Below are 25,574 nucleotides of genomic sequence, written 5' to 3'. Positions count from 1 at the left end.
ACCATGGCTGAAGATATCACTGTGGTGCCTGGGGCAGGCTGTAGCCCAGGCTGAGCTCCCTGTCCAGGTAGCAAAGAGGCCCAAAGCAGAGATCAGCCACTGCCAGCCTTTGGATGTGTAATCACATATGAGGAGACTGGTTGTGAGAGCCCCAAAGTTTAGGGAGTCCACAGGATGCTTGCTTCTAGCTGTAAATGCAGCAGTGACACTGAAAACATGCTCACTGTGGCCAGGCACTGAGAGCACAGTGCTGCTTCCTAGAAGGTTATACAGCCATAGGAGACACCCATCCATCCACACAGATATACATATATATAAAAACACACACACTTATTTGTAAAAATATATATGCATTAAAAAAAAAACATGTCACAGCACTCTCCAAACTAGCCAGCTGCAACAAGGTCTTTCACCATCTCATACCAACATACTCTTCATGCCAGTCCCTCTGCTGCCTTCCTAGTCTCTCCTTATCCCAGGCATGTATTCCCTCTCTGCTTCTTCTTCCTCCTCTCTCTTCCTTGGCTCTCAGCCTCTTAACAGAACAGCCACAGCTGCACCTTATCTACATCAGCCAACCTGCCGCCCCTGAAGCCAACCCACCATTGTATATTATCAATGCTAATTAACCCAGCTTCATTCCTCTACAAAAATGTGTGTGCGTAAACATCTATATACATCTAACTGGTACAAATTTCTGTGCACTGTGCATGTAACTTACACTAGAAGCTCTAGTAGCGTATTTCCTGTACCTCTGTCCCTAGTTCAAAAGGCCTGGAACTTAGGATGAATCCTCCAGGTGCTTCTGAGGTAACAACAACTGGAGCAACAATCCCATCGATTTACTGCAAATCGTAGTGGCATTCGTACACCACAAAATACACATTTGACCAAAGTTTCCAAGTGCATGGCCAGAGTCTTGCCTCCCTTCTGCAATCAGCGGCTCCTCCCACCTGTGCTGTCCCTACAGCAGCCAATGGTGAGGGCAGGGCCCTGAAACAAAGGGAGGACATGGGTTGACAAGAGCAGAACATGTAAAGTGGAGCTTAATGTGACAGAGACATCTCTGTCCTTAATACTGTTCATGCACTGCTGAAGACATTTCAGCCATGGATGTTAAAACAAGAATTATTTTCTTTAAGGAGGTCATGAACTTGATATATAAGATACATTAAAACCAATTTTCTTATTGTCAAGGAGGAGGAGAAGCTTGGGAATTTGATACGGGCTCCTCAGCTACATGCTAAATGGGCTATCCTTTATTTGAAATCCATCATTATGGGATATAGTTCAGGTTTGGGGAGGATAGCACTTTTCTGAGAGAAGTCTTCTCAGCCTTTTCCTTGACTCCCTCAGCCATGCTCAGCTGGGATCTGAGTCCACCCTCTCCACCAGCTGTGATGTGTGCTGTCAAAACAGTGCCTCAAAGAAAGGTCTCTGCAAGTCCTTGTCAGTCACCCAAAGTGGAGATGTGCTGGCTTCCCTGCCTTGTGGCTGAGGAGCAGACCCTCCATCAGGGCCTCTGGGCTGGTTTTCCTTCCTCCACAAGGTGCCTGTGACTCTTCCTTGTCACAGGTTGGGGCGGTTTGTCTCTTCCCATGCACTGTGTCCTGAGCTTAGCCTCTCCAGTGTCACCTGGGAACTGGCAGCTTTCCTGAACATGGATGCATGCACCAGCAGTGAGCAAGCTCAAACAAGAGCATTCAAACAGCTGGCCTGGTCTTTGCAGGAGCAGGTGCCCGAGGACCTATTCCTATCCCACACACACCAACAGTCGTGACAAGATGGCAGCCGGCTGCTGAGCCGTGGCAGGTTATTTACATTGCCTCGCATCTGTCACCGGCCCGGCGCACACCCTGTGTCTGCGGGTGGTGGGAGATCAGAGAGGCGGCTGCCCCGCGTGGGATGCAGGCGGGATCTGTGGCCATGTTTGCTTAGCAGGTTTTACTGACCAAGGCTTTGCTGACCGCATCCATCTTGCACTGCAGCCTGGGCCACCGCCATGCAGATGTGGGGGAAGCATCGGAGGATGCTCCTGGACCTGCCTGCCAGGGACCACCAGGCTGTGTTACCCTGCCCCAGGCTTGCAGGCAAGAAGCCTGGTGGGCCACATTTCTCCACAAACCCCCTCCTTCCTGAAAAACTGAGAAGGGAGCAAGGCTGGCTGTGCTGTGTCTGGTGCAAGCCAACAGTTCAGTCTGGGCTAGAGCTGGGGTCTGGCTGAGATGGGAAGTGCTCCCAGATCTGCTCAGCTAGGCGCAGCATCAGTTGTTGACACAAAAAGGGGGTGTGAGTCTGCTCTGGTGCCTATGTGCTGAAGCGTCTAGCTCCATCATCCTAAACTGACTTCAAAATCACATGTGAAACCAAGACATTGTACGGTACTCTGCAGACTTCAGCAAAGCCACCCATTCCTGCTGTCTCATCACCGCACAGGGGCCATGTTCTGGGATCTTGGGATCTGGTGCAGCAAGTGAGTTTCGGGGCACTTCTCCGGGGGATGAGCATGCAGGAGGAGAGCGAGACTCCTGCTTGTGAAACTGAGTTCAGACACGCAGCCTGGACGAGACCTGTGCAAAGTGCAAAGCAGTGGCACGTGAGAAGACTGCACTTCATCCCCATGCATAAAAGGGCTTTGAATTACCGTAAATTCACACCAATGGGCCTTACTAGAAATGCTTCAGGCACTGTTAAAGCACACCACCACCTGTAAGCTGAGGCTGAGGTAGCTCCCTTGGTGTTACATGCTGCACACAGCCTCTGAAAGAAGCAGCTCCCAGCGTAAGGAACCCAAAGCCTCACTAGCTAAGGAGGGAAAGCTGTATTCCCCTTGTACAGATGGGAAACTGAGGCACGCTGCAACCCTGTTTTCTGAGAGTGTGACTTGGATTTATTCAAGGTCTCTGGAGCACAGCTGGGCATTAAAATCAGAAACTGTGTCTCATGTCTCTACTCAGGAGGAGGAGGGGATGAAGTGACTGGCAACATTTCCAGACAGACGGTGAAGTGGATTAGTACAAAAGAGGATGCAGATCTGGGCTGTTCAGCTGCCAGCAGAAAGGAGGGGGAGTATGGTTAGGCAGCTGGTGGAGAAACAGGTGCAGAGAAGGTTTCCTGATAGCCGTACTGTCATTCTGCTTTGAACCCTTAGCTCCTCAGTAAATCTTCCCTCTTGGAACTCTCTCGTCAAAGTTTCATTTCCTCACGTTCCTAAAATAGTTCTCGATAAGCGACTTATCCTGCTGGTAAAGCCCTTTTGGTTACTTTCCTAGAAATCTATTTTCATGTTTTCTCACTGGGTTTCAGCTGCTTGCATTCCCATTTAAGAAAAAAAATATTGGTGAAAAAAAAATATCCAGCCAAGGCTTAACACAACAAGAAGATGAAATATTTATGTTTAGCAGCACAGCAGGACCTTGTCTATCAACTGAATTTCCAAGCAATGCCATAAATTTATGGTGGTAGAACTTGCACCTAACCAGAGGGTCGAGGGAAGAAAATGTCAAAATAGGTTCTTTTGCATGTAAAGGATCTGCAGGAAACACAGACTTTTCACTTTCAGTGGCTTCTTGCAGGGCATTTTGTCTTCATGCTACAAGCAGTAAAGATGGAATAAAGCAGAGGTGGTCAAGCTGCAGTTTGTAAGGCACAAGGAGCCCTTGTGCCAGGCAGGTGCCCTTTCCGTGCTCAACTCAGAGGTATGCTGGGGCTGCACTGGCATAGGGCTCTTGGGCAATCTCAGGTGGTGGGGGAAGCAAACTGGCAGAGTATACTGGGGCTCACTAGTATGTGAGTATCTAGCATCAGCTAGATGGCCTTGTAACCCTGTCCACATCCAGATCATGCCCACCTCATAGGACAGTAGTGGGGAATTGCTGCTATTCCCAAATAATTAACTACAGCCAGAACTCCACCCTCAGCCTTCTGATCCGATGGCATTGTGTTGTCCCACGGCTCTCGCCTGGAAAAGATTTTGACACAGCTATGAAAGCTTGCCTGGGGAAAAGTTGGGCATCCTGCTTTGCAGGGCAAGATCTTTCAGAGACTCATAATAATGCAGGAGCCCAGGACTGTTACAGGAATGGTGGTGCTGGAGGGAATAAAAAGTTTGTGGGTGGGGGGCACTTGGTTATTTGTGGTCTCTTTAGGTCAACCAGCTACCATTCCTTGGGGCAAGTGCAGAGGTCTCTGTATAAAAAGCTACAGTACAACAATGAGAGATTATCTTACTGGGATGGCACCAAAAAATGATGAAGAGTTGGTTCCAGAGTGATTTGGATGCTTTATGGTAGAAGAGTGGGTCATCTAAGGAGAGCTTCCAGGGAAAGAGGCTCTGATTTTAACTTGAGTGCAAAGCTCAGACAGCAGCTTTTGTAACTTCTAAGGACCAGGAAACCAGGTACCAGAACTGTCGGTTTCTCTCCTGAATGATTTTTAGTTGATTTTTAGCGTCTAATAAAGGATGAAACAACTAGTGCCAATTCTAAGGCTGTCATTAGTGATACCTGTTTTCATGTGATGTGTCAGGACTGTTTTGTGGGGTGAGAAAGACAGAGTGAAAAATGAGCCAGCCCTACAGGCTGCCTGGAGCCCTTGGGACAATTTATCCAGCCTGTCCTCTGGCCCTGATAGCTTTTTCTCGAGGCAACCTCTTGGCACCCCAGATGAGCTATCCAGTGTTGCAACCTGCCCAGAGATGGCATTTCTTTCAGGGCTCCTGAGACACGGTGGCTGGGAAGAAGTTGCTACTTCCCAAAAGGATCAACCTTTCCAATGCTGGTTCCCTAACCATCCCAGATGGCAGCACCATTTTTCCCAGGTGACAGGCAAGGGACAGGCAAGGGACATGTGTGTGCACACATGCAGCAGCTCATGAGCACCTTGGTGTCTCCGGGAAGCATGGGAAAGACTGTGTCTAGCTGTGTGAGTCTGGCAGCTTGATGAGGAAAAGGAGGCAGCACCCAGCCCTCTGCTCCTACATCAGGAAGATCCAGGGCTCTTCTGAATGGAGACATGGAATGAAGTTCACAAGCTTCAACAATATTCCTTAATAGATAGGTCATCACAGTGTAGCTACCCCATTAGCAAACAGCATACTTCTGTTTTTCATTTACTTCTTCCCACTCAAGTCTGACACAAACAAAAAACACTGCCCCCAGCTTAGCCCAAAGGTGACCCCTGGGCAATACAGTCTCAGAAGCACCCAAACTGCACACACCCTAAACACAGACAAACATTTTTCTAGAGTCGAGAAGTCTTTTGTGTGGGTTTGCAGTGACTTACAGGCATTTGGGAGGGAATCAACCAGGAACCAAGACAGTAATTCCTCTAGTGTACATCAGATCTTAACAAAATAGCTCCATGCTGTGCTTCAGCCTCTGCACTCAGACATCTGCCCTGCAAGCAGAAGCCTAGTTTCCCTGGGATCGACAAGATCCACCATCCCACAGATCACCCTAGAAAATCACATTCTTTTGGTCTGACTACAGACTCTGGATCCAATCACTGTCTCATTCAGGTTAAGGGTATTTTCTCATTGCTTCTCACTGAGTGTCATGGCAGCACAAGAAGGCTTCATGCCAGAATGCACCTAGGAGTGATAATTAAATCATCTTAGAATGTCATTATTTCCATATTGAATATTTAAACATCAATGTTGTAAAATTTCCCGAATTACTATAGATGGGTTCCCTAGTGATGTGAGGGGCTCCTCACTGGTACCTGAATACCATTAAGAATGTTTGTTCCCACTTGTCTTAAGTCTAATAATGGCATCAAATTGATTTTAAAACAGTGAATCGGGAAAGTCTGCAGATATAGTTACTTTTTTGTGTATATTAAACATGCAAAATGAAGAAAATTTAGAGTCGTCAAAGCACAATTTCCAAACAGACTTGCATCATTAAAAAGCCATTTAGCTTCGTAGTTCAAGGTTAAGTTTGTTCCCAGAAGATGAGGTAATTTAGTAAAATAATAAAGCTCCCATTAAACAAACCCTGTAATAGGACTGAGCCTTAGCGGCTGCAAAGGAAGGAAACTGCAACTTCTGTCAAAGCACAGGGATGAGATTAGCGTTAATAAAGCATTCCTCACAAAGCAGAATGATAGTATGTGGGGGAAGGCACATCCAAATAGCTCTCATTTCCACAACGTTTCCTCTCAGATATGGGATTTTTAATTAGCCATCGGAAAGAAAACTGAAAGTGTACTTTCTCCTTCTCAGTTTCTCCCTGACTATTAATCTCTGTGCTGAAAACGGTGCCACCAGTCCATCTTATTGTTATTAGCTAGTGGAGACGTAAAAGGATTACATTCATATTCCTTATCGCAGCCCAGAGGTATTTCCTTTGTGTTGCGAGGAGTATTTTGATTAGTTTTGGCTGTGTTTGCAGGGAAGACACAGTTTATATTTTCCACAGCTAAAATAATTTCTAGAAATAAAGGTTCGTTCCAGCACTTGCCGGTATTTATTGGTGGGGTTTCACTGCTGAGCCACAGCCATTCCTTTTTTAACTCCTTTTGGTTTCATGACTAAGTTTGAGGCAAAACACTGATAGCGGGTTGTTCCTGGAGCTGGTCACTGATTTTCAATGAATCATTTCTTTGAGAAATGCAACTTTTCCCCCCTGCGACTGCACTGTCCATTGGCAGATGTGGATAATCACTCATTTGCAGAGCCACAAGAGATATTCTGTTGGGAGGGATCTCAGAGGATTACCCAGTCCTTTTTTTTCCTATGTCTTGCCTTCCTCTCAGGTGTTTAACCTCCTTCTAAGGGCACAGGTGATGGCAACTCTCTGGTGTACCTTTAACATTGCCTGTACCCTTGCTTCTCTAGTCTTCGCTGGTGGATGCTTAACATTGCTTGTACCTTCCATCTGCCAGCTGAGAAAAAAACCATTCCTTTTCTCTTTGCAGCAGACTAATTTATATAAATGAAGCCCGTTACCTGAAGACCCACTTACTTTTTCCTTCATTGGATAAGGCAGCCCCAAGATATTCAGCTTCATTCCAGACATTGCAGAGGTGGGAACTGAGCCTGCACAGCAGTTTTGAGGTGGAAGCCACTGCCAGATTGCTCTCACTTCTGCTTGTGTTCCATGGTCCCCTGGAGCCCGGGTGGTATGGGAGGACCATGCAGAGAGTTGTGCTGGGCAGGAGCCATCCTGTCCACCCCACTTCCCACCCACAGCCCAGAGTATGTGCACAGGCAGACAAGCAGTCACAGCACTTTTGCTTTTCAGTAGGAAAAACTCCCCGGCAAATCTGGTCATGGCAATTCAGGATGACGCAACTCTGCAGTTCCCTGTGGCTTTTTACCACAAGGAGGGAAAAGAGTAATGTTCTCCTTCCCTTTTGCAGAAAGAGGATGTGGCAGCTGGGCTGACAGCCGACAGGTAAGAGCCATGGCAGCACGCAAAGCCCAAAAGAAGGTTTACAACAACCACTGCTGCTCGCTTGTTGCTGAAGTCTCACCAGACTCACCAGAGGGGGGGGAAAAATTATGGTACTTCACAGGTGTACAGGTTTTGCTTGAGGGAACTGCTGGGAACAGTAACTCATTTTTGGGTATAACAGAGGTAACACATACACACTTTCCTGCTTGCAGTTGCTAATTTTGCATGACTAAATTAGCTTAGGAAACAAGTTTCTAAAAGGAAATGCTGGCAAAGTTCCCGCTGGCTTAAGGAAGAGCAGGGCTGCATTCTGCTTTGGTTTATCTTTTGTTTCACTCACAAACCTGAAGTGAGCAGAAGGTTTAGGAGTGCTAACTGGGGATTAGCAAAGTCCTTAAATAATTTATGATGACCTGTTTTGTTTTGCATGTGGAAAATGGAAAACAAAACAAAACAAAACAAAACAAACCAACAAAGGCAAATGGCCCCCTGATTCATGGATTGTTGTCACCTCAGACATTTCCTACTTTGGCAGCCTATGAATATGGCTGGAGATGAAGGATCAAGGTACACTTAGCTGTGAATTTGTTTTCTGGAGCTGTTATTAAGCCCTCCAAGTGCTTTTACTCTCTACAGTTGCTATTACCCTAAACCATACAGGTCAGGGTTTCGCCTGCTGAAGTGACATGGGCTTATGTACAGCAGCCCCCAGGACAGCTTTGCTTTCCTAGCCACGCCATTGCAACATTTCACAAGCAGTGGCAGCCAGCCAGGACTATCAGAGATGCCATGTGCCACACCTCGGGGCTGTGGAGGCAACTGTTGGTACCCAGGGCTGCCACCAGCACCTGGAAACTCAAACACTGGGTGCCCGAGCCACCCACAGCTTCTCTTTGTCACCCTATATCCCCAGTCTCCATAGGGTATGCAAGAGCAATGCTCCTGATGTAGAGGAACTTAGATACAGTGAGCTAACCATGTATTTATGGAAGGTCTGGAGCAGATTCCTTCCATTGTTACAGCCTATGCCTCAGAAGAGTCTTTGTCTACTGCAGAAATCTCCCTGTGCCCTACAATCCAGGGAGCAATAAAAAAGGTTTCTAAAAAATGTGGCATGAATAGAGAGCGGTGCTTGAAATTAAAATGAAGCCTTCAGAGAGAAAAGTGAGCTTCCCACTCTGGAAAAATTCCTGATCCCCAGTTTCCCCAAATGCCATGGCAAAACATTATTATCTTGACTCTTCTTATCTCTAGCATGTGTCATTGAAATGGCCTGAATGAAGTTGCTATTTGTAGCATGTAGCTCATGCAAAACTTTATCAATGAAGCCACTTAATTGCTCTTCTTTGGGGTATTACGCAATTGGCTCTTCTGTAGTAGTTCTCCTTGTCAACGCCAAGATCTCGTGACTCACTGTCAAGAGGGAGGCTTCTCCTTCCTGCCAGCTGTAACCAGCTCTCTACCGAGTCCCTGCCTGCTCCTTGCTCCTGCAGACCCAAGGACACCTCCTGTCTTTGTCGCTTCAGGTATGCATCAGGAGCCACCGTATTCAAATGAAGGTAGCAAGGTAAGGCCATTTCCTCCTTTAAGAAACTCTGCAGGATGGAGGTAATGGTAGATAAACTTCCTTACGCTGTTCATGAATATGGAATCGTTTATCATGCAACTGGGAAGTATCGCTTGGGTTTCATTTAGGGACTCTCTAGCCAATGCTGTGTTCCGAACAGATTCTAAAGTAGTGCCAGATAGTGCTGTCACCCAGAGAGGTGAGCACATCATTCATAAATTTAACCCTTACTGGAGGTTAGCTCCAGGCTTGAGCCATTCTGCCATGAAACCTGACTGAGGAATCCCATTCACAAATGCGTGGTTCCCTCCCTCCCTCTCTTTTAGTTTAAAAGAGGTGCTTTAAGCTCTGCAAATGTAAAAAGTGTGTTCCTGAATGAGGGCTAGTATGAACAAGGTCCCTTAATGTCATGAAAATTAACTGTTAAACTGACTCCATGATGAGATCTCCTTCCAATAACACACTGCTAAAGCTCAGGAGCCCACTTCAATTCATGCTGAAGGCATTTAGATTTGAAGGTATTTAGCAGGCTGATGGGAGAAGAAAACTGGAGGGGGACTGCCTTATACAGCCTTTTTGGGGAGGTTTCTGTAAGTGCCTGCTGCTGGCAGCTGTCAGGGATGGGATGTGAGGTGAGGGAAGTCTTTGAGGGCTCAGACCAGCATTTCTGTTCTCTACTTCAGATTTCGCGGATGTCTACATGTTTCATTCCTCTACCATCTTTTTACGTTTACCTTCCTTCTTTTTAGCTTCAGGGGAGGCCCTCGCCTCCTCACTAGGCACAGGGGCTACATAACACCTCTCACCCTTCATCAGAAGCACTGTGTGTTGTGTTACAAGCCATCTAGCAAAGGGTGTTTGCTTCACGTGGGCAGTCAAGCTGAAACAGCTTCTGGAGGGATTTGCTGCTTTGGTTTATACTGAATTTTATAACAGCTCATGATGTCTGCTCCATCATGGATGCTTCCTGATGGCCAGGCAGCTTCAGCATGCCCAAGGGAATGGTAGCTTTACCTGTGATGCTGCCAGAGCAGCCTTCATGTCTCACTCTGTCAAGGTCTGCTGGCTTTGCCAGCTACCAGAGCTCAGTCTGCTGCACACCCATAAAGAAAAAAAGTCCAGGAGCTGTTTTTTTAAGGGGTTGACCCAATCTGTCAGTCGATGAACCACCTTTACAAGATGCACATGATTGCACACCCACCTCAGTGGTGGTGGAACAGAGCCCAGCAAAGCTCTGCAGGGTGTAGATGAAATGTTCCTTGGCTCACAGTGAGACAAAAAGGTGATAACAGCAGCACCTGGGGGACATTCCCCTTCCCACCTACCACCACCACCTTCTCTCTCTCTCTTGAAAACACAAACAAACCAACCCAATTTGCATTTTCATAGTTGGGAGCAAGTGATTGCTAGATTAATGAGCACTGCTATTTATACCTAAATAATCACAGTCCTAAACAACTGCTTGGAGGCATCAGTATGGAAGGTAAGATTCTGGGCTATGATTTGAAGGGATTCAGGCAGAGCTTGTCATCAGAAGGAAGAAAACACATCCGAACTACATAAATGCTTCACCATATTTTGGACAAACTGAGGGAAGCTGGAAGAGAGATTTGTTAGCAGAGTATGCAGGCTTGGCTTGCTTACCAGAATATGCTGGCCTGAACACTCTTCAGAGCAATTACTTTTGCTATGCAGCTTCCTTTAACCATATTACGTGCCACAGCCCTGTCTGGGACCTCAGTGCATACTGTACTACCCAGATCCATAGGGTGTCCAGCAACGTTCCTCCCCAGGCCAGTGTGTGAAGAGTCCTTGCAAACCAGCTCTTCCCGAGCTGCCTTTGGCTGAGCTTCTGCAAAGTGAATCTCTTGGCTCAGTGCAGAGCTTGTGAGGCCACTTAAATCTCTCTGACCTCTTAATGAAGTTTTTAAAAGGTCTTCATAAATCTTCATCGCTAAGAATCGCTCAAAGCCCTGCAGGGCTTCTCTAGTGGCATTAACCACTAAAACAAGTAGACAGGCTCAGGTATATTTATTGCATTCATCTTCATTATTCCATGGGTTTTCCTTCTTTCTGGTCTTTTACATAAGCTACAGCCAGAAAAGGGAGCACAGGAGTGGGGGCTCTGAGCCAATACTGCCTGTCTGGCAGTTTGTAACCATCCACTGTGACTATGTCAGATCAGCCCTCTTCCTGGCAATGTTTTCTGTGCAGGCAGCAACCGTATGCTCATAATTTAGCCTTCTGTATTCAAATCATCCTATTGTTTCTTATTTGGAAAGAATCTGATTTTTGCCTTCCCTCTGAAAGCATGCCTCAGGTCCCAGCCTGAAAGTTCCAAACTGGATTAGTCACCTGCCCACCCTTCTATTTTTTTTGTCTTGGAATTTTGGCCGATTTTGGTAATGGGTTTTTATGAGTAGCATGAGTCTTCTCTGAAATAACTGCTAGCTTGATGGATATGTGAGGTTTACTGGGAAAATACATTATTTAAAAAAAACCCCAAAACTGTTTACATACCATATATTGTGATCTCCAAAGTGAGTATATAGGTTCTGTATACTCATGTGAGTTGTTTGATACTTCACCTCAAAGGCATGAATGAGGTTCACAGACAAACAGAAAAATACTCCAGAGTACTGAAATCAGTGAGAGCCTGTTGTCCCTGTCTGATGGGAAGGAGTTTAGAAATGGCAGATAAACATGAAGTAGCTGAACATGTGAGGAAGTTTATATCTCACCATAGTTTGATGAAATGGTTTCAGGGCTAATTCTGCAGACATTGAAGGACCTAAGGTTTCATAGAGCTCTTCAAGTGTTGCACATTCTCATGGTCCAACCTGCTCCAGTCAAGCTTGGTCTATCCCCTTCCATCACAAAATCACACTTTTGCAAGTCAGATGATTTTCAAGGGTGGCTTTTCATTAGGTATTTTGTTTATGCCATCAAGATACAGTAGAGTGCCAGAGAAGTGCTCCTTCAGAGCCATTGTGACATCATTTTATTCAAAATTTATTTGTATTGCAAGAAGGCCTACTAACCTCAGGGAGGACTGGAACAGTGCATGTTGAGCAGAAGAGAAGCAATATGCTTGTACAGGCAAACAACGTCTTCTCATTGAAAAGTCTGACACTGAAGTCTTAAATCTGTGAAAAGTACTGTTCACGAGTAACAAAATCTTCTAGGTCCCTTCCCAGTCTAGGTTAAGACTGGAAGGAATAATAATGGCTGATGAACATGGTGGAGGCTCAAAACCCAGATTGTGATGTGTAAGGTGAGTTACCTGAGGCATTAAAGGAGAGGTCCAAAAACCCAGCTGAATTGGTGTTTCTTCCATTGCCTTCAGTGGGTTCTGGGTGATGTCATGCTGTGATGTCTTCACACATGAACAAGTCAAATGATTGCTTTTAGTATAGGGAACTGTAGGATGGGTTATATGATGTACTGTGTTTTCTGCTCTAGAATGCATTAATTAATAATGTGCTAGGGACACACTTTTACTCTAATGCGGAGAAAATTAGCTAGTATCTAACTTCCTGTGTGCTAAAGGCTATGCAAGTTTGCCCAAGTTCTTGCATACCTATATCCGAAAATTCAGATTGGGTTGTAGCTTTTGAGTCCTCAAGAGACAAAAATCACAGGCAGAGTACAGAAGAAATCAAAGGGCCACCATCGCCTGAGATCCACAAAGTGACAGGAAGTTGGAGAGATAAGAAAGGAGGTTTCAGCAAGTTAGTCATGGCCTGTGCTTTAAGAAAGATGGAAGAACCCCTAATTCTGGCAAAATGACCTGACAGAAGTTCTTACTCAGTCCTGAATCACCTTTACAGCTTGATCCTTGCCATGTAAGCAAAACACATAAGGCTGTGATCAGAGACCCGCCCGGGAACGCAGCTGAGGTGTGTGTAGGTATTTGTCACCCTATGGCCACACTGTTGTCCCTGGCCACATGCATGTTCCTAACCCTGTGTCCATTTAAGCCTTCCACTGACTGAAAGTTAGCCACCTTAATAAATGCCTTTAAGGATATAGCCCTCCTGATTCAGCTGAAGCTTTGGCTACGCTGTGTTTCTCCATGATGTAACTCACATCTTGAACTGCAAATCTCTAACGTAAATGAACCAGGCTGAGTAGGACAGCAATGCTGGCCCAGCACTTCTGTACCAGGGATTTGCAGCACAGACACTACATGGCTACAAAAACAGTCAGGAAAGGCAAAGTTTAATTTAATACAATGAACTATCACACCATAGTCCCATGACACGCTGCCTTTGGCAGCTGGGCTGCTGCAGCCAGCTCCTGCCGCAGATGCTTGCTCCCACCCCTGGCCTGCAGTTTGTCACCTCCTCAGCTGTGCCAAAACAACCGCACGTAGAGCAGCGCTTAAATGAGAGCACTAAAGTGATGGAAGTTAAAAATAAACCATTCTCAGGAGGAGGACAGGGAGGGTTATTTTTAATTGTAATCATTTCAATGGTCTTTCTTCCAGTGTGGTCCCACAAGGAATTTCATTAACACAACAGGGAGAAGGCAGTGGATTGCCCTGGCACCAGGGTGACTCCTTCAGGCAGAAGAGTCCCTCCTGGCAGAGGGAGAGGATTTCTTAAGCCAGGATTGCACCAAGGCAAATATGCTGTAGAACTGCACCTTGCAATGTGTAGAATTGTGCCTTCCCTTCCTGGGTCAAAGTCAGACCCAGGTTTCCCAGACTCTCCACTTGTGATTCTGTCTTCTAGATACTCACACCTTTAATTTTAAAAAAGTATTGTATGCAAGCCACCATTATTATCATTAGAAACAAATAAAGAGACACAGAGGTTTCTTCCTGTTTTATAAACAAATACTCCTTACAATCATTCTGGGTATTAGTCTCCACGATTTGCTATAGTATGGCTAGATGTCACCCACTGAAATCTACTTAGATACAAAATGCATGGTAAACTGAGAATAAAAAACATCAGAAGAGATGCAAAAAAAAATGTTATTTAATGAAGTTCGTTACATGATCAACAAAGAAAATAATTGTACATTCCTTAAACAGCATCAGAAGTTTAAGGAAAAGCATCTGAAAAGAGTTCAAAAGGTTGCAGTGCAGCTATGATTTGGAAAATTGCAGAATAATTGAGCAACTTGCTTTTGTTTTTTTCTTGGTCATTTCTGTGCTTTGATAAGCTTTGCTGTGAGCGGGTGAGTGATATGTGCAGAGCCTTGGTCATGTCTTACAGTTCAGGCACCTCAGTGATTTGTTTCTGTTTGAGCATGAAACACGTGCACTTGCATCCAAATGATTCTGCTATATTGCTCCAGAGAGGTGCTGTGCCAGTGAAGCATGTGAAATAAAAACAGCCTTCAAACTGCTGTCACATTTTGAAATAAGTAGCTAATTACAATTTTTGGGGTGTTATTAACATTATTAAATGTTTTCTGTAATATTGACTGAGTTCCAAAACACTTTTCAGCAAAATGGGGCAGTAGTTCCATTTCCAGCACACAGAAAAATGAAGTCCCACATCAATCCTACATCTCCTTTGGGACTCCTGATCCATGTGCAGGATCACACCAGTTTCTGGATGCTTGGGTGTACAGGCAGGGTTTAAATATAAATTACTAGACTCTGAGTATGTTTAGTATGTCCTTCAATTCTCTTCTAATAAATAGAGCCAAGGGCATAGTGAGTCAGTTTCGTAATTAGATGATATAATTGTCTCATGAACTCTGTACAAATTACCTCTTCTCTGTATTGTTTTTGCAGTGTATTGTTTTTCTTGAATAATATGGCACATATCCAGTTTATATTGCAGTCAATAAATTACCCTGGTTTATAGCTTGATGGTCCACAAATCTGACATCAACAAAAATAATTAAGTCATTACCCTTTTCAGTACTGTCAGTACTCATCACTTAGACCATTACATTTATTTTTAATTATTAACACATTTTCTTAAAAGAATTTTTTTGCTTCTTTTTTTTTTTTAATGAAGGCATAACCACAGATGAACCACTTTGCTCAGCTTTTAACTAACTGGTGGTTCTAAGGTTGACACTAGAGTGTAATGATGTAAAGGAAATTGCGCTTTATTGCATTTTAATTAAATAGGTCAACTTGTGCAGGCCTTTCTCCAGCAAAACTCCCACTGGAGTCTGGTCCTTCATCGTTAGACTTTATTTACTTCTTAAGCTTTAGACAGCAGGTTTCTGCTTTCCTAATAGAGGACTGATAAAATAATTTAACCCATTAAATGGTGTATTTTTTGCATTCAGACTGACAGATGCCGGGTAGCTTCATAATGCTGAATACCATAAAGGATATGCGTTCTTGTCCCTTTTAGTAAAGTGTAGTTCTAGGTGTGCTGGATCCTGCTTTTACACAAAGAGTTGGGTGGGTTCAAGGCAGCCTGTGAGCCAGCCCCAGCCTCTGAAACCCCGTGGGGTTGTTGGCCGCAGCTCTGTGCCTGCTGTGGGGGTATGGAACCAGGGCAGCACTTCTTCCTTGTGCTGAGGAAGAGCACATTTGGGGGGCCAGCTGCCATCCCAGAGTGAGGGGGACAGGGCGCACACCCTATCTTCCAGGGAGCAAGGCAGTGGGTGGGTCCTTCTCCCCTTGCATTTCGCCTGGCCAGTGGTCCCCTCCTTGTTACTGCAGCTCTGGCCTGCTGCACTGACTTGCTGAATCCAAACTTGCATTTTTACTGTTTTCTTAAAAACAGTCACAGAGCCCTGAATGAGGCTGTCACCATCAGGCCCCACTTCCCATCCACTTAGCATTTCTCTCCACTTTACCCTCAATCACAACAAAATGGTCAACATATTCTGCTTTCACTGTAATGATGCTGGCTGTAACCAAAATGCCCAGACAACATGAATGAAGGATTCAGTCAAAATACTCACATTTAACATTCAGCCAAGCTATTCCAGGGACAGTCCTGCTCATTTTGTCCAATCTCATTAAATTCAGGGGTCCTCCTTTTCCAGCTGAGGTTTAATTGTTTGCTTTCCTACTCTTTCTGTAGTTTCATCTTAGTCAGCTTTATGCTCCGCTAGTCCAAATGCTGAGCTATGGTTGTCATATTTCTGTACAGAATATTTTTAACCTTCTAGTAGCTACAGTTCACAACCATTAAATTGTCCTCTCTATGCTTATTAGAGGAAACACTTGTGGAAGATGTGATTTGATGTGTCACCTTCTGGACCTCAGAGGCACACGTAATTCCAAGCAGGCACAAGCAAAATATGGGTTTTTTCCATTTCTTACAAGCAGAAATGAAGCTAATTTGTTTGGGAAACTCCTGCTAAAGGAAATGTCATTCAACAATTCTGTTGAAGCTATCAAAAGCAAAACTGAACAGATTTGAAAACTTAGCACAGGTCATGGGCAAGCTTTGTGAGATTAGTAGTAACTATTTTTGTAGATGATAAGAACTAGAAGTATAGCTTAAATTCTGCTTTTAGGCTGAATTACACCCTCCCTCCAGTTCTATATGAAATATCTTGTTCTAGTTAGCCCCCTATCTTTTTCAGTAACATTTAAAACTTTAAACTCAAAGCACAGACAGCAGTTTAAGCCAGTTCAGGGGCTGTTACCTTCTCTGTACCCTGCTGACCTGGCAGAAAACAAGAAGTTTTGCTGTGGTTTCTGGTGGCTGAGCAGGGACGAGCTGCTGAGATCTTGGCTTCTGGTCCAGGCGTGACAGACCTTTCCTACCACTCAAGGTGTGAGCCCATTACCAAACTGAAAGAGAGAGAGAAATGCAAAACCCATTGTCTGCCCTCTCAAGATTAACCTTGTTACTAATTTGTGTCCAAGTTGATCTTTTTCTTTAAAGGGTTAAGTAATTAGAAAACAGCGTGAAAATCTTTATTTTGGATAAAAGGAAATGTTTGGACTGATATGAGCTTTTTTGGAGGGAAAGAGTTTGGCTCTAGCATGGAAGCTAAACTTTGATTTATGTAATGTTACCTAAAACTGTTGGTGGTCTGTGGGGAGAGGTACTGCATAGGGTGTCCCGTCAGGGGCATTTGGGGGAAAGCCAAAAATAGCTAAAGAAAAGCTTTCAAGCCAGCTGGGCACTACTGAGTTTCTATCTCCCAGCACTCCCAGGGCTCTAATAGTCTGCCTCTGTTGGATTTAGCTGTGACGCCATGAGATAGTACCGCTGTAACTGCTCTTGTCATCCTTTCTGCTAGGGTCATTGGCCCCCAGAAGTAAGGGCAATGTATGTTTATAGGGCTGTGCTGGCCATGGAGCTGGGATCGGCCATCTCTAGTGTCCATGCGATGGCATGGCATCTGCATCCTAAAAAGATGCTGTTAAACCTGACAAAGCCTGGTTACTGTTGTTAAGTTCATTACAGGAACTATGGTACTTGCTGAGTTAGCGCTGATTGGGTTTGTTTGGGACCAACAGCTTCCAAGCTGTGGCAGCAGAAGGCTCTGCATTAAGCTGTCCAAATATTCATCTAGGTTTTGGCACAGGATCTGCTTAAATTCATCTTGGTTAAGCTGCAACCATGACTTGAAGGGCCAAGTGGCAATTCTTGTTGCTAACCTCAGAACTGATCCATTAACAAGGTTAATTGCTTCAACAGGTATTTCCGTAGAGGTTTGTGAAACTGGCTTTTCATGCTTTGGTCATTATGAGCGAGGACAACTTCCAGCTGAATTAGTAGCATAAGACCATTTTAGGATCTGGATAAATGAGCAGAGACACAGAAGCAGGGCTATTTATAAGCACTGATTCACATGCACTCAAATCACTGTCAGGAAAACCAACCTACAGCAACATCACAATGAAAATGCACTCTGCAAAGTAAATAAGGTAGGTAAATTTCTAGTAAAACTTTCCTTACATTATTTCACGGATGAATATTACAGTTGTGTGTGGCTAAACTTACATTTGATTGTCATCAGTAAATGCTAAATGCATGATCCGGATACCATCCTGGTTACTGATGGATGTTAGCAGCAAATCCCTGAAGTTATCCTGTCATACTATTGCATGGTATTATGTTCAGTGTTTATTGAAAATACCTAGGTCCCTTTTTTTTTCTTCTTGGAAATAGTCACTGTACAGCCTGCCATCACATTGGTTTACTCTGAGGATTGGTTACCTCAGAAAAAGGCTGCTAACTCTATCCATATTACAATAGCGGGGGGGGGGGGGGGGGGGGGGGGGGGGAGAAACAAAACCAGACTAACATGGGGATTACTCCCCTCTGCTTTGCTACTACTGTGTTAGAACTTTAAATACTAGAACTGTTATGCCCGTCAAGGATGGTAAATTAAGAAACTGTATATCTAAAATGTATGTATGTAAAAAAAAGTAAGAAAGTATTACAGTGTGGAAAAAAATCCTTATGTATATCAGACTACACTGCTTCTTGCTTGTATTCATCTAATCGGAACTAAAATAAAGTCATTTGACTCCTTAAAATTCAGTCATCTGTGTCCTTTTAAGAAAAGTCAATAGTAGCAGTGGAACAATACATTATAGCCACCTAGTTATAAGCATCTTTCGGGACAATCGACTTTTTGATTGCTCTTTTTATTGTTCGAAAATACTGATGTCATTTAATAATTGATTATAAATTCAACGTGAACAGCAATAACGGCTGTACAAAACCAACCTTTTCCTAAAGTAATCGAAAAGTGCCAGTTATTTGCACAGCCTCTTTGGTCCTGGAGGCTTAAGCGAAATGGATAAACACTGCCAGTGATTACATGAACGAAATGGAAATTGCTGTATTCACATGGCCAACGTATATATTTATACTTTTAACCGCAAATAGTGGGCTGTGTCCGCCAAGCCATTAACACCCAAGGGGTAGGGGGCGGGGGGAGAACCAAAACCAAAGAACAACGAAAAGTGTAAGAAAAGCAAGAAGGGAAGGAAGGCGTCGCCTCCTCCTCGGTGCATTAGCAGCATCTCTTATCTGTGGGCCGGTGGGATTGGGACCCGCCCGGCCAGGACCTGCCTGAGCGGCTCCCGCCGGGACCTCCATATATCAAATGAAGGTGGAGGAGACGGGGGGGCGGGCGGGCAAAGCAAAGGGGGGTACGTGCATTTCGCCTGTCGGTGGGGCCCCACACGCCTCGTCGGAAACCTCCCCCTATGTCCTAGGTCTCTGCCCTACCTCCCGTAGTATGCTTGCACATACCTTCCGAGGCAGAAGCCATCCACCTACTTTGTACGGCGGCGAGGAGCAAGGCTATTAATAGGCTATCTAATTAGTCCGAGCTGTTAACTCTGAAGTCTCTAATTCTGTGATGTGGTTGTTTGGATTTGTTTTTCCAATCCACTAGGACTTGGGTTTACAGAACTGGTCAGACTTGCTTTGGAAGATATTATTTTAACGTTTTAAAACCAGCTTTCATTCAAAGCAGGAACAAAGTCCCCAGATGTTGCGCTTTCTCCCGAAAGCAGCAGCTGAAAACATTATTAGTCCGGATCAAGGGAAGCGTTTTACTCAGCTAAGAGTGCGAATTTCGGGGTTTGATGGGTTTATTATTATTATTATTTATTTAATTTGGTCTCAGATGTTTCGGTAAAGCAGGTAAATGGGAAGGCAAACGGTTTCTAAGGGAAAGGCGAGGGGCTGCCACGATGCCGAGAGGAACCGCATCAGGACCTCAGCAGGGACGCGCGGAACGGAGCTACTCCCGCAAAATGCCGCCGGCAGGACGGATTCATTTTGTCCCGCGGAAAACATTTCGCTGAAAGGTTTTGACCGGTTCTGGTGGTTCATTTTATTTCTCGGGCAGAGAAATAAGAAGAGAACGCTGCGCGGCGGAGTTTGTCCGGCAGGTTTCCATGCAGAAAACGAGTTTTCCTTCGGGGTACGGGGTAGTGGCGACAACCGGCCCAGGGAACACTTGGCGATGGGGATTTTGCCTGTGTGGGTGGGGTTTTTTTTAAGTGAAAAAAAAAAAAAAAGAAGTCTCTGCAACCTCTGCTGTGGGTTGGCGGCGGAGGCAAGGTAGATAGCTGCAGATCGGATTTGATATTGCTTAACATCCCTGATAAGGAAGGGGGAAGGTGAGGAGGAGCCCTGCTGCGAAGCAGTGGGGAGGCGAAGCGCGGCTCCGCCGTGCCCCGCGTTCCTCCGTTTCCCGCACTCGCCCACAACGAGCCCTCGCCGCAAGAAACCCCAGAGAGTCTCCCACGGGCTTTCCGTGTCCCACCCAGGAGAAGGGACCCCGAAAGCGTTCCCCGGCACCCCGGCGGGAGCGGGCAGGGACTCCGGGGGGGTCCTCCACTGCTCCGGCACGGGACCCATCGCGGCAGGGAGGGCGCCGGGCTCCCCCCGCGGCCCCGGGCGGCGGCGGCTCCCGCCAGCCCCACGGCCCTGTCCCCCGCGGCGAGGCGGCGGGACCGGGGGGAGCGGGGGAGGGAGGCTTTCCTTCTGGCCTCACCCTGCAATGAAAAATAATATATAATGTTTGTCACCGCAAGGAATACATGAAACGCAGCCCCACCACTTCGTGGCGAGGGCATTGAGATACTCGTTAATAAAAGCATCAAAATTAGGGCATTTTAGTCACCGCCCCTTAAAACCCCTTAAAAACAGAGAGAAGCAATAAAACCAAACGTTAGCTCCTCATTTTCAAATGTTTCAAATTCAAAAATTTCCTCTGTGTATGTGTTGGAAAGAGACAAAGTGCGTATGTGCCTGTTGGGCAGAAGCATCTAAATCGTAATCGTGTTTCTTAGGGTGCTGAGAGGGTCCCAGCTGCCTCCCGGTCATCCCGAGAGCCGGGGGGCATCGCCTCGGCCCTGCCCGCCCAGCCGGGGCTCAGCGTGCGGGTACCGCGGAGCGCCGGCTCCGGGGCTCAGGTTACACGGCAACAGGAGCCTCTCCGCGCGTTTTGTTGATTTTAATCCTTTTTTTTTTTTTTTTTTTTTTTTTTTTTTTTTTTTAAGGCTGAAATCATTAACCAGGCAGACTTCGGAAACTGGAGGGAGGGCAAATAAAAAGAAGCTGCAGATCATTATTAAAAAAAATATAACACCAAACCAACAAAAAACCACAAAACCCACACTCGTAGGCACCTATTGAATAAAAGTCCGTGCGGGCTCTCTACTGCCTGCTGCTCTTTTGAGCGTCAGGGGTTGAAAGACACCGTTGAAATCACCCGAAAGCACGACGGCAGCAGGTGACGGGGAGGCCGCTTACTGCAGGGGGGAATAACCGCCTGCCCCGCTCCCCGCCGCCGGGCACGGCTTCGACCGGCAGAGAGCCGAGCCACCGGTCGGGAGCGGGGAAGGTTCCCCGGAGCCGGGGCAGGGTGCCCTGCCCGGGGCGGGGGCAGCCGGGGGGGCCGGGACCCTGCCGTCTGCAGCCAGCAGACAGGCTGGGACACAAGCCCGACCTCTGAGCACACGGCAGCCCTTCGCTAGGAGTTTTGGGGAAAGAAAAGATAATCCTCCCTCATCTTTGTGAACCGGGGGCTTCCCCCCTCGCCACGGGACAAATCTGATCTGTCGTAAAGGTCACCTCCATCATGCCCTTCCCCGGCACATATAGGACCCTGCTGCTTTGGGGGCCGAGTTTCAATAGCCGCTACCCTAACTCCCGAGCCTGTCCCGCTCGGGCCGAGAGAGAAGTGATGAGCAGTGGCAAAGGCCTTTCTCCCGCGGCTGCTGCTGGGACCCCCCTTTCCCAGCTGGGGCGGGCTGCCTTGCCGTGCCTGCGGCGGGGACGCTGGCGGCGGGCAGCGGCGGGCAGCGGGTAAGCGCGCAGCCGCCCGGTCGGCAGCTCCCCGCTGGGCTGGGCGCTCCTGAGCCCAGGATCGATAAGTCCGTTTCAATGTCACAGCCGCTGGGGAATGGAAACACTCCGTGTCGTGGGGTGGCCTTGATAAAAGTGTATTTTAAGTAGCGCGGATAAGCGAACTGGAGAAGGAAGGGGGGGAGCTGCCGGCGCGTCGCCTGTAATAACCGCTACGCTTATCAGCCTGGCCTAAACTCCCCGGCAGTTTCTAAAGTACATTAAGTTACATAAACATGGCTCGGAAAAGAATACACTCCATCCTGCGATAGTCACCAAAGTGACCCCTCGTATCGCCTCGCACCCGAGCCCGCCTCTCCCCCACGGCTGCAGCGCCCCGGGGGCACCGGGGCCCGGCCCGGCGGGCGATGCTCGCTGCTCCCGGGGCTGCCTGGGCCAGGGAACGGGGGGCGTGCGGCGGGACCGGGGCCTTCCCCGCCTCCCCAGTGCACCTCTGGTAAGGGATCAGTTTTGCAGAGACCCGGGAGTGGGGGAAGGAGCAACCACGCAGCGCCTGCACAGGGCTTTCCCCCAACTCTTTTCTGGGACGCTGAAGTGCCCATGAGGGAATTTGCCTTAACTGGATACAAAATCTATTTTTTCCCAGTCTGCTCCTTACCTCTTCGGCCCCAGCTAGCAGGAGCGACGGTTATGGCGCTGGCACCACCGCCCCAGCGGTGCCTTTCCTCGCCGAGCATCCCCCCACCTGCCCGGCTTTCCTCTACAAAACCGCCCCTGAGCTCTCCCTGCAGATTCTCCCCCGGGTCCCTATCACAGCCCCGGGGCAGGAGACACCCGAGCAGCTCCCGGAGCCTAGGGGTGAAAGTTACGTCAGAAGGGATTTGGGAAGGGAGTGACGTCATGAAGAGTGAGGAACCGCAGGTTATATGATTTGAGCCGTTCGAGAGCAAACCTGAAACGAAAAGGAGTGTAGAGGAAAGGGGTGATTGGGAATGGTTTCCCACTCCGGTCCCAGTTTAAACCGGGTTTTCTTATCGAGTCTATCGGAGGAAATAAAACGAAACTTGTAATCCGGCTATAACGTAAACAGGCTAATCAGCGGTGAAAAAACCCGAGGCGCCTGAAGTGTAAAACACGGGTCACTTTGGAGCCAGGGGAAGAGGCGCCTGCCAGGCCAGCGCGGCGGTTCTTCCTCGCAGCCACCGTCACCGCTCGGGCAGGCACCCCCGGCCCGGCCCGGGGCTCTGCCGCCCAACCCCGGGGGCACAGCGGCACCCATACCCTCCTCCCAGCCAGCAAAACCCACCGCTCGAACCCACCCACCCCCGGCATTTCCCTCATTATTTCCCACCCTTAGACGTGTTTGAAACACCCTCGGGTTTAATTCGAGAAGGGGCACCCGAAAGACTTAAAAGAAATGCAGGGTTTAAAGCCGACAGCTCCCTCGGCGCTTTTCAGCACAGGAATTCGCAGTGGCAGCGCCCAGGCTGGGAAGAAGCGGCGTGGGCACCGACACATGTGCCTTCCCCTACTCTTGTTGCTCTTCTGCAGGTAAAAACCACGGGAAAATGTTTTAGGTTGCAAGTTCTCGTCGGAAGGCACGCCGGGCGTCCACGGACAACGAATCGCTGCCCTCGCTTGCAAAAGCTTATTTTCTATTTAATATTATACCCACTAAAATACATCTAAAAGTAAAACAAAACAAAACAAAAACTTAAACGTGGCACGGTGACCAAAAGAACAGTATTATTTAAAGAGAACTGACAAGAAAGAAGTATCGCCTTTAATCATACAATTTAATAGGGAAACCGTTTCTCGGGAAAGTGGTTATTTTCCGATCAAACCGCTGCCGCGCTGTACCACAAAAATTAACGAGCACAATAAAACTTCGAGGTCGCAATCGGTCCACCCACGCCGGCACAGCAGATGGCTACAGCCAGAATTTTACCGTACTCTCAGCACTGCGAATTCTTCATCTCCCGTTCATCTTGCCTGGAAAGACCGAAAGAAAAGCCGTGCCTACCCCAGGAGCGACAGCACCGCGCATCAGCAGCTTTGGGCTCGGTTTCTGTCGGGAGGGCTCATGTCTGCCGGGTGCCGAGAGCCGGGCTCTGCTCTAGTCCAGCCCTTTGCCGCAGATGACTCTTTCTGTACAAACTGATGATGACAGATATCCAGCTGATAACCTCTGGTGAACGAAGTTATTTTAATTTCCAGTCACTTTCCTGCTAAGTACCATATCAGTTTGTACACAGCCGAGATAAGAGGGCCGGGGGGGGGGGGGGGGGGGGGAGGAGGGGGGAGAAGAATAAGAAAGAAACAAAGGAAAAATGCCTACTGCCTGCTGCTGGGGTGGACACATCCCACAGCTTGCTTTGGCTTCACCTGACAGTTGGGGCAGCTCAAGGAGGAGCCACATTTTTTTCCACTCGGATATCTCTGCTTTTAACGAGCAAAAATACGGAGATATGGGAGGGCTGGGGGAGACATTCACCTGGTTGCTTAGGGCGAGAGCCAGACGTGCATCCTCCCGGGCCTCAGGGGCCGCCCGCTGCGAGGCCGGGAGGCGCGAGGAAAAAATCCTTATAAAAGGTGAGTGTTCACCCTAAAGAAGATATTATCCGGGAGAGGGAAGAGTGTGTATTATCTCTGGGTTAAAAAAAAAAAAAAAAAAAAAAAAAGAAAAGAAAAGAAAAGAAAAGAAAGGACTCGGGCATCTGTGAGGGCCAGTCCCCTCTGCTCTTCCCCGCTCCCCGAGCAGGGAGGGGGTCCCGAAGTGCCCCCCGCCCCCCCCCCCCCTACCGGCTGGCCGCCGGGACTGGCACCCCTGCGGAGCTCCGTGTTTGTTTAGGGCTCGTCGAGCCCAATCAGGGCCGGCTCCCTGCAGTTTTCCGGCAGGGCTGCGAGAGGCGCCTCCTCTCTCCTTTTTATACATGAGCCGCCGGCAGCAGCCGCCGGACTCGCCGCCGCCGCTCTCCTCCGCCGCACTGGATTTACGCCCGCCGCGGCCCCGCGCCCCGGCCCCATGCCGGGCACCGGCAGCAGGTTTGGCCCCTCGCTCCGCCGTCCCCCCACCGCGATTTCCCTTCTCCTTCCCCGCTCTCCTGCTCCTGCCCCTCTGCCTCCGGCCGCTCCCGGAGGAAAGCGGCGCGGCGGCTGCGCCTGGCTGGGGGAGCCCGAGGGAGACTCTGGGCAAACATCCGACGCCGGTGCCTGGAACCCTTATCTGCCGGAGCCTTATCTCCCAGTTATCTCGCAGGAGGGAGACACGTATGTGGTGCCTATTCTCGAGGGGGCTCTGTGTGCGTGTGTCCTGTATTCATGTGCCTATATTTATCTGGAGAGCCCCGAGGCGGGCTGAGAGCGGAGAGCCTCGCCACCCGCTCCTCTTGCTGTCACTTCTCTGCGTCCCCTTTCGCTTTCTGCCCCTTCCCCCAGCGACCGGGCACCGGGGGCTCCTGTGGCTGTCCGGCCTCGCTCATGCTGGCGGCTCCGGAATGCGGCCGGCCTCGGGGTGGAGGTGGGGGGTGGCCCGAATGTTTGCGGGAGGGGTGCCATCCCCCAAAGGTGTGCTCGGACTCGGGGCAGCCCCCCCGCCAGGGCTGCCGGCTGGCACCGGCCCCTGCCGCAGGCACAGCCCGCCGGGCCCGGCCCCTGCCCCGGCTCGTGTCCCGGCGCCGCCGCGCACACGTCGGGGCCCGGCCCGTGCGCATCTCCTGGCTCTCGGGTGCCTTTCCCTCCTCCTCCTCCTTTCCGTGACCTTGGGCTGGAAATAAGGAAACAAGCGAGGCGATGCGCGGAAAAGCTAACATCGCTCTCCGGAGAAGTAACCTTAAAGGGATCGCCTTACTAATTGTTTTCTCGATGGAACCGAGTCAAATGACT

General features: G+C 48.1%; 1 protein-coding gene across 1 annotated transcript in view; it reads left to right on the top strand.

Moving 5' to 3' along the window:
* Positions 1 to 513: 513 nt before the first annotated feature.
* The window catches only part of GATA6 (GATA binding protein 6), a 45,640-nt gene continuing 20,579 nt past the window's right edge, over positions 514 to 25,574 (top strand). The window contains exon 1 of the mRNA XM_080380600.1: positions 514 to 24,734. The gene's annotated coding sequence lies outside the window, so the exon portion shown is untranslated. The remainder of the gene's footprint in view (positions 24,735 to 25,574) is intronic.

This window comes from Falco punctatus, assembly GCF_963210335.1.
Source record: "Falco punctatus genome assembly, chromosome: 3".
Classification (NCBI taxonomy): domain Eukaryota; kingdom Metazoa; phylum Chordata; class Aves; order Falconiformes; family Falconidae; genus Falco; species Falco punctatus.
The sequence above is the reverse complement of the archived record's forward strand: the minus strand, read 5'-3'. Positions and strand labels throughout refer to the sequence as shown.